We start from the raw sequence: 9163 nt of genomic DNA on the forward strand, positions 1-9163 counted from the left end.
TCCATGCCTTGTGGGTTGTTGAAAAAGAGTGTTTGCTATGATCAACAAATTATCTTGACAAAACTCTATTAGTCTCTGCCGTGCTTCATTTTGTACCCCAAGGACAAACTTGCCTGTTATTCCAATTATCTTTTGGTTTCCTACTTTAGCATGCCAATCTCCTATGATGAATGTGACATCTTGTGTGTCTGTGTGTGTGTGTTATTTATAGAAGACGTTGGGGATCTTTATAGATATGATCGGCTTTGGCATCTTTGGCATAAGAGTTGGAGCATATACCTGTATTACTGTGATGTTGAGTGGTTTGCCTTGGATTTGAACAGATATCATTGTTATTTTTGAGCTTCTGCCCCAGTACTGCTTTCCTCACCCTTTTATTGATTATGAGAGCTACTCCATTTCTTCTAAGGGATTCTTGCCCACAGTAGGACATATAATGATCACCTGAACCCTTTCCCATCCATTTGAGTTCATTGACACCCACGATATCAGGTTAATCTTCATGTCTCCTGGTTGATCACATCCAGCTTACCTTGGGTCATAGGTCTTAACATTCCTGGTTCCAATGCAATATTGATCTTTACAGAATTGGTCTTTCCTTTTGTCACCAGACACATCTGCAGCTGAGCTTCCTTTCAGCTTGACCCAGCCAATGCACTAGTACTGCAGCTACTTGTAGTTGTCCCCTGTTCTTCCCCAGTAATGTGATGGACACCTTCTGATCTGAGGACTCATCTTCTGGTGTCATATCCTTTATAATTTTAATACTGTCCATAGGGTTTTCTTGGAAAAGATACTTACCATTTCCATCTGCAGTGAATCACCTTTTCCCAGAATTCTCCACTATGACCTGCCTGACTTGGTTTGTCATAGTTTCATTGAGCTATGCAAGGCCCTCTGCCATTGCAAGGCAGTGATCCAAGACCATCAGCATAAAGACAGTAATTAAATCCATAGTAGCTGATGAGATCACCAAGAGGTCTAGAGGGAGAAGAGAACCGATAGAACCTTGAGGGATGCCTACAGTTAGAAAGTATGATGTGGAGGAAGATCCAACAAAGGAGACTGAGAAGGGACAGTCAGGTAAGAGAAGAGCCAGGACAGAGTGATGCCTTGAAAACCACCTAGAAGAGAGTATCAAGGAGGACAGAGGGAACAACAGTGTCAAAGATTGCAGAAAGGTTAAGAAGGATGAGGACTGAGAAAAGACCATTAGATTTGACAAGCAAAAAACTATTGGTAAGTTTGGAGAGAACAGTTCTGGTGGCCTGATAAATTCAGAAGCCAGACTGTAAGAAATTAAGGAGAGAATGAGAGGGGAGAAAATGGATACATCTATTGAAGATGATCTTTTCAGGGAATTTAGCCACAAAGGATAGAAGAGATATAGAACTATAGTTAATGGGGATGGAAGGATCAAGTGATGGTTTTTTTCAAGATGGGGGAGATATGGACATGTTTGAGGGTAATAAGGATGGAGTCAATAGAGAAGGAGAGACTGAAAATAAATGAACAAGTGGGGATGACAGAGAGGATAATCTGTTGGAGAAGATCAGATGGAGTGGGATCACTTGAACAAGTAGAGGGGCTAGCCTTGGTATAAGGAGTAAGGCCACTTCATCATGTGAGACAGAAGAGAAAGGAGTAAAAGGCGCCTGAGTGATGGAAAATTAGGAAGAGGTAAGAAGAGGGAGTTTACAGTGGATGGCCTCAAAGTGAATGATAAAATGGAATGAAATGAAATTCTAGAACTCCATGGTCCTCTTGGCTTGTGAGTGATTTGATAGCAACACAACTCCAGACCCTGGAGCAAAACATTTCTTTTTCATTTATTTCTTATCATGCTGTAGACTGTCAGGTCCATCTGTAAACTCAGAAATAAGGAGATGAGGGGAAGAGAGACATATTGTGGAAAGTTATAGTCACTAGCACACAAGGTACTGATACATGGGGAAAACTAATCAGATAACAAGGTTAACCTTATATTTAGCACTAAGGTGCTTTCTAGCTTAGGACTTTGGGAAACCTCCTTGTCTAAAGCAGCTCCCTCCCCTTAAAATTCTACCAATGAAAGATTTATTCCTTCAAACTAAGTGGCATCTCTTGGTTATTTTTGAAAATTTTGACCCTAAAATGATGGGGAAAGTAGGAATGAAGAGGGAATGTCACTCACAGAACTCAAATTGTACTAGACAACATTAATCATCAAAACTGTTTGGTACTGGTTAAAAAATAAAAGTTGCATTTGTGGAAGAGATTAGCTAAGGAAGAATCAGAAAGAGTTAAATTCAAGGCACCCAATGTTTGATAAAAGATGATGTAGTAGGGGTTTGAGGACTGATTGACCTCCTGGGATTTGTAGCTTAGGTTTCCTCTTAGCCCAGACATAAATTCAAGACTACTTCAATCTTTGAGCTGGAAAGCAGACTTGAGTCCCTCCCCGGAACTGTTAAAGAGACACACACCATGTATGAGATATGGACCAAGATGCTAAGATGCAGCAGTAGCCAGGGGAGATGGTGTCCTCAGTCCTATTCAGGATCTGAAGACATGAGCCGGAAAGTCCTATCAAAAAATGCTATAAATTATTGTTGATTAGAGACATGCAAATAAAAATAATTTTGAAACGTCATCTTATACCTATCAGATTGGCTAAAATGATAGAAGGAGAAAGTGACAAATGTTGGAGGGGATATGAAAAAATTGGGACACTAATATATTGTTGGTAGAACTGTGAACTGATCTAACCATTTGGAGGACAATCTGGAATTATGCTCAAAGAGTTATGAAACTGTGTAAACCTTTTGACCCTACAATATCACTATTAAGTCTAAGGTAATTGGACCAAGGTGCTTAGGGAAAAGAGAAAAGAACTTATATATTCTCAAATATTTTTGGCAAGCTCTCTTTGTGGTGGCAAAGAACTAGAAATTGAGGGGATGCCCATCAATTGGGGAATGGCTAAATGAGCTGTGGTATATAATTGTGATGAAATACTACTATGCTGTAAGCAATGATGAGCTGGTTGATTTTTAGAAAAACCTGGATAAAGTTGCGTGAAATAATGAAGAGTGAAATGAGCAGAACCAAGAGAATGTTGAATACAGTAATAGCAATTTCATTCTAAGAATAATGGTGAATGAATAGTCATTTTGAGTATTATGAATATTCAAATCAACTGAGGACCCATGAAGGACCTATGAAGGAAGATGTTATCCACATTCACAAAAAGAATTGAGAAATATAAGTATGTATAGTATCATTTTACATATATGAGTGTGTGTGTGTATATGTTTGTGTGTGTGTGTGTGTGTGTGTGTGTGTGTGTGTATACACAGGATGATAAGGATCCCGATGGGCCCACATGTTGACTTAGGAAACAACATTATATTTTGTTGCATTTATTTGTTTATTTTGTTCAATATTTCCCAATTTCATTTTAATCTGATTCAGGGGTGATGTGAGCCACATGTTTGACAACTCTGCCCTAAACCACTCCCTAGGACTAAGATAGGAAAGTCCTGGGAAAGATTTAATTCCTCCTTTATCCCTCAGGGAGGAGGGAACAAAGTTCTAACCTCAACTATTACAACTACCACTATTACAAGGGAAAGGACTTCGTCTGGAATAGTTTAAAGGCCTTTGCCATTTGTGACTACAATCTATTAGGGAAATTCTCCACCCAAGCCTCTCATTGTCAAATAACTTCATTTCAGGGATCCAATTAAGAAAATTTAGCATTTTCCCCTTTTATTTTAGACTGCAATTAAACAGTCTTTTTTCCCCAGTGTGTTTCCTTACAAGTCAGACCAGTTTCTTTGGATTTGAGTTCATGTTTGAACTCTTAAGGACTAATAACTGCTTTGTCATTATACTCATTTATTTGAGATCATCAAACTATTTCACTTCTTAGAATGCACATAACTCAAAAGTGTTCATTTTTTTTCCTTTCTGTTTTTAACCAGATCTAGACTGCTTACCTTATTGTAATAGCCTTATTGAGCTTCAGAGAATAAGCATTGCCCACTGGCCTCGAAACCCCTAATTGTTCATTCTTAATGACTACTCCCTTTGGGGAGTCCCAAACACATTCAGGGTCCATCTGATTCTGTTTTCTTTCTTTTTGAACTAAGCCTGCTCGTCCTTATGAAGGATGAGTTTGGACCTCCAACTGGAATTCCCTTACAGGGGTACCTAGAGAAATTTGGGGTGCCCTCTATTGTTTCTGGGATCCAGAGGAATCTCATAGTATTAAACTTGGTCTGTGGGTGTGGACCAAAGTTCAAGCACTGGGATAGTGGAAGAGAGAGAGGGTAATTCCCCAGATCCCCCTGGACTCTGCAAGTTTGTTGTAGCACTTAGAACTTGCCGAAGTGTTGCTATACAAGTGTTAAATCAAATCATTTTGGTTTATCATCTGAGAGTGAAGAGGTGACTTCCACTCAACTCGAGGTTGTAGATAATTTAAAATACTTGGAAGTCTACCTGCCGAGACAAACCCAGGAATTATGTGATCACAATTCCAAAACACTTTTCATGTAAATAAAGATAGATCTAAACAACTGGAGAAATGTTGATTTCTCATGGGCAGATGGAGCCAATATAGTAAAAAAATGACAATTCTACCTAAATTAATTTACTTATTCAGTGTCATACCAATCAAACTACAAAAAAATTAGTTCATAAAGTTAGGAAAAAAATAATAAAATTGTTCTGGAAAAACAAAAGGTCAAAGATATCAAAGGAATTAATGGGGGGAAAAGGTGAAGGAAGGCAGCCTAGTAATATAAGATTTCAAACTACATTACAAAGCAGTAATTGTGAAAACAATCTAGTACTTATTAAGAAACAGAGTGGTTGGATCAGTAGAATAGATTAGGTACACAATACACAATAGTAAATGACCATAGTAATCTTGTGTTTGATAAACCCAAAGATCTAAGCTTTGGAGACAAGAACTCACAATTCGACAAAAATTGCTGGAAAAATGGAAAGCCGTTTGGCAGAAACAAGGTATAGAGCAACATCTCACACTGTATACCAAAGTAAGGTCAAATTAGGTATGTGATTTAGACATAAAGAGTATTATCATAAGCAAATTAAGGGTGCATGGAAAATAAATAAGAGAAGAATTTATAACTAAACAAAAGATAGAATTATGTAAAATGTATGTAAAATGGATAATTTTGATTACATTAAATTAAAAAGGTTTTGCACTAACATAACCAGTGGAACCAGATTAGAAGGAAAGCAGGAAAGGGGGTGGGGCAGAAATTTTTACAGTATGTTTCTCTGGTAAATACTTCATTTCTCAAGTATGTAGGAAACTGAGTCAAATTTGTAAAAAATTTCATTCCCTAATTGATAAATAATCAAAGGATATGAACAGACAGTTTTCAGAAGAAGAAATCAGTTATAGTTAGATGGGAAAATGCTCTCAATCACTATTGATTAGAGGAATTAAAATTAAAATAACTCTGAGATATCACCTCACACCTTTCAGATTGTATAACACAACAGTAAAATGAAATGACAAATGTTGGAGGGGATATGGGAAAATTGGGAAATTAATACACTGTTTGTGGAGTTGTGAATTGTTCCAACCATTCTGGAGAGTAATTTGGAGGTAGGCCCAAAGGGCTATAAAACTGTGCATACCTTTTGATCCAGCAATATCACTACTAGGTCTGTATCCCAAAGAGATAAAAGAAAAAAGAAAAAAAACCTATAAGTATAAAAATATTTATAGCAGCTCTTTTTGTGGTGGCAAAGAATTGGAAATTGAAGGTATGCTCATCAACTGGAGTTTAGCTGAACTAGCTGTGGTATATGATTTTGAAGGAATATTATTGTGCTATAAGAAATGACGAGCAGAGCATTTTTTCATATGACCATAGATGGCTTTAATTTCTTCATCTGAGAACTGCCTGTTCATATCCTTTCACCATTTATCAATTGGGGAATGACTTGTATTCTTATAAATTTGACTTAATTCTCTATATATTTTAGAGGTGAGACCCTTATCAGAGAGACTGGTTGTAAAAATTCTTTCCCAATTTTCTACTTTCCTTCTAATCTTGGTTGCATTGGCTTTGTTTGTGCAAAAACTTTTCAATTTAATGTAATCAAAGTTATCCATCTTGCATTTTGTAATGTTCCTTATTCTAATATTCTCTAATGTAATATTCTCTAATTCTAATTCTTACTTACAACATCACTAATGTGAAAATATGTTTAATAGGAATGTATATGTATAGCCTATATTAGATTGAGCGCTGTCTCGGGGAGGGAGGTGGGAAAGGAGGGGGAGAAAAATTTAAAACTCAAAAGCTTATGGAAGTGATGGTTGATAAATCAAAATAAACTAATTAAAAAAAAAAAAAGAAATGACGAGCAGGATGCTTTCAGAAAAACCTTGGAAGACCGATGCAGAATGAGGTGAGAACCAAGTTTTGCATGATTTCACATGTATAATAGATATCACATTTCTTGCCTTCTTAATGGGTGAGAGAGGGGTGGAAGGGAGAATGAGAATTTAGAACTCAATATTATTGTTTTGTTCTTTTTAATGAATGTTATAAATAAATAAATTTTTTTTAAACAAAGGCATTGAAAGACAGAGGTTTGTATTTTATCCTAGAAATATAAAAGAGCTATTATAGGGAACTGATTAAGCAGGTAAGTAACATGATAGATCTGTGCTTTAGGCTTTGGCAGCCATCTGGAACATGGATTAAAGACTTGAGGCTAGGAGACCCATTAGAAGGCTGTTGCAGTTACATAGGCCATGCAAGACTGAAATGTCTTATTGGATAGAGTTCTGGACTTGGAGTCAGGAGGACCTAAATTTGAATTCTGCCTAAAATACTTAGTAGCTGTGTAATTCTGGGCATCACTTGACCTCTCTCAGGCTCATTTTCCTCTTCTGAAAGATAGAAATAATAGAGCATTCACCTCACAGGGTGGTTGTGGGAGTTAAAATCAAATGAGATAGCATATCTGAAGTGCTTTGCAAACTTTAAAGCATTCTATAAATGCTAGCTATTGCTTTCTATTTTCAACATTCCCGTATCTACTGGCTTCTCCCTCACTGCCTACAAATAGGGTCAGGTCTTGCCTAGTCTATTCATAAACAGCTTGAGTCTACACCCTCTTCCTATTTGGCAGTCCTATATCTCTTTTCCCTTCCCCAACTATATTCCTAAAAAGAGTAGTCTACACTTCCTGCCTCACCACCTTCTCCATCTGCCTGCAGTTTGGTTTCCCACCCTTATCACTCTACTAAAACTGCTTATGAATGAGCTCTGATTAAATGCAGTGGTGTTTTCTCAGTTTCCACCTTCCCTGACCTCCCTGCAGCCTTTGACAGTGTTGACCGTCTTTTCCTCCTCCTGGATGTGCACTCCTCCTTTGGCTTCTATGACACCCACTTCTTCAAGGTACTTCTCTCCCTGCTCCCTCTTCTTCACCTTTGGTAACTCATCATCCATCCCCTGTCCTGAGAGCTAAGCCCTAAATTCATTTTTCTTCTCTTTTTACACTCTCTCCCTTGGTGATCTCATCAGTGCTGGTGGCACCAGTTAGCTTCTCTACACAGAACCTTTTCTAACCTCTCTCCAATTCCAATCCCATACTTCTAGCCTTCTACAGAAAATCCTTTCTGGGAGGTCAAACAACAGACATTTATTAAGTGCCTACTATGTTCTAGTCTCTGTGCCAAGTCCTGGGTCCTGCCAAAAACTCAAACTTAGTATGTTCAAAGATAAACTCATCATAGGAGCTGGAAGGGATTGTAAAAGCCACTGAGTCCAAATCCTCATTTTACAGATGAGGAAACTGAGGCTGAGAGAAATTAAATGATTCACCCAGGGTCACACCGCTTTTAAGTGTCTGAGATAGGACTGAACACAGGTCTTTCTAAGTCCGAGCCTCCCACCGTGCCATCTTTTTTTCTTACTTCTGCCACTAAACGTTGTCCTTCCTCCAAAATTCCCTCCTGTTGAGACTCTGACTTTCTCTCAATCATAGAGGCTCATACCCTCTGAGTTACCTCTCCATCACCCATATCTAATGACCTCCCATACCTTACACAATTTTAGCTACACAATAACTCTCACATCCATTCTCTTCTGTCTACCCACATTGGGTTCGATGCCTCTTGCCTGGACTATTGTAATAACCACCTAAAATCCCACCTTCTGCAAGGAGCATTTCCCAATCTTCCTGAATGCTAGTGCCTTTCCTCTGTTGATTATCTCCAATTTATCCTGAATGCATCTTGTTTCTACATAGCAATTTGCATGTTGTTTCCCCAAAGAGAGCAAGAGCTATTTTTAACTTTCTTTGTATCCCTAGCACTTAACCAAGATGCCTGGTACCTAGTAGGCACTTAATGTTTGCTGACTGACTTGACTGATTGGTTGACATTACTTCTCACATAGTCTCTATTCCAGTCAAACTGGGCATCTAACTGTTCCCTGAACTCAGTGACATTTAAACTCCCACCCTTATGCATTCTCATAGTCTGTACTTCTTGCCAGGAATTCATTTCCTCCTAATCGCTGCCTTTCCACATCCCTACATTCCTTCAAAGTTTTAGCTCAGAGCTGCCATCTCTGGGAAGCCTAAGCACTGCCTGTCTCGCCACTCCTGCCCCTGTCCTGGGTATTCTCTCTTTTTCCTCAATTATCCCCAAAGCACTCAGTCTGATCTATCCTCCAGTCGCACCCTGACTCATATATTGGGCATTATCTGTGCACATGTTGTTCCTGGACCTGAATAAAATGTGAGCTCTTTGAAAACAGTACTGTTTTTTAATCTGTGTAATCCCATCTCCTAGCATGATGCCTTCCACATAGTAGGTGATTAATCAATGTTGTGTGTGTGTGTGTGTGTGTGTGTGTGTGTATTTTTTATTAAACTAATGGAGAAGGGAGGTTTCATCCATTTCATAATTTTTCCTGGTGATTAATCTTGATGAAGGGAACCCAGACCAAGCCTTTCCCTCCATCCTGTTCCCCCCACCCCTTCTCTATCTCCTGCACTGGAGTTTGATAAGGCCCAGGGCATTTATCTAGTATCAGACAGTTGGTCTTCCCTGGTCAGTCACTAGCTTCCCACCCTGATCATATGACCACCATATGGTCACTGTGATAGTCTCTGG

The sequence above is a fragment of the Vombatus ursinus genome, unplaced genomic scaffold, assembly GCF_900497805.2.
Source record: "Vombatus ursinus unplaced genomic scaffold, bare-nosed wombat genome assembly UNPS02012515.1, whole genome shotgun sequence".
NCBI classification, from domain to species: Eukaryota; Metazoa; Chordata; class Mammalia; order Diprotodontia; family Vombatidae; genus Vombatus; species Vombatus ursinus.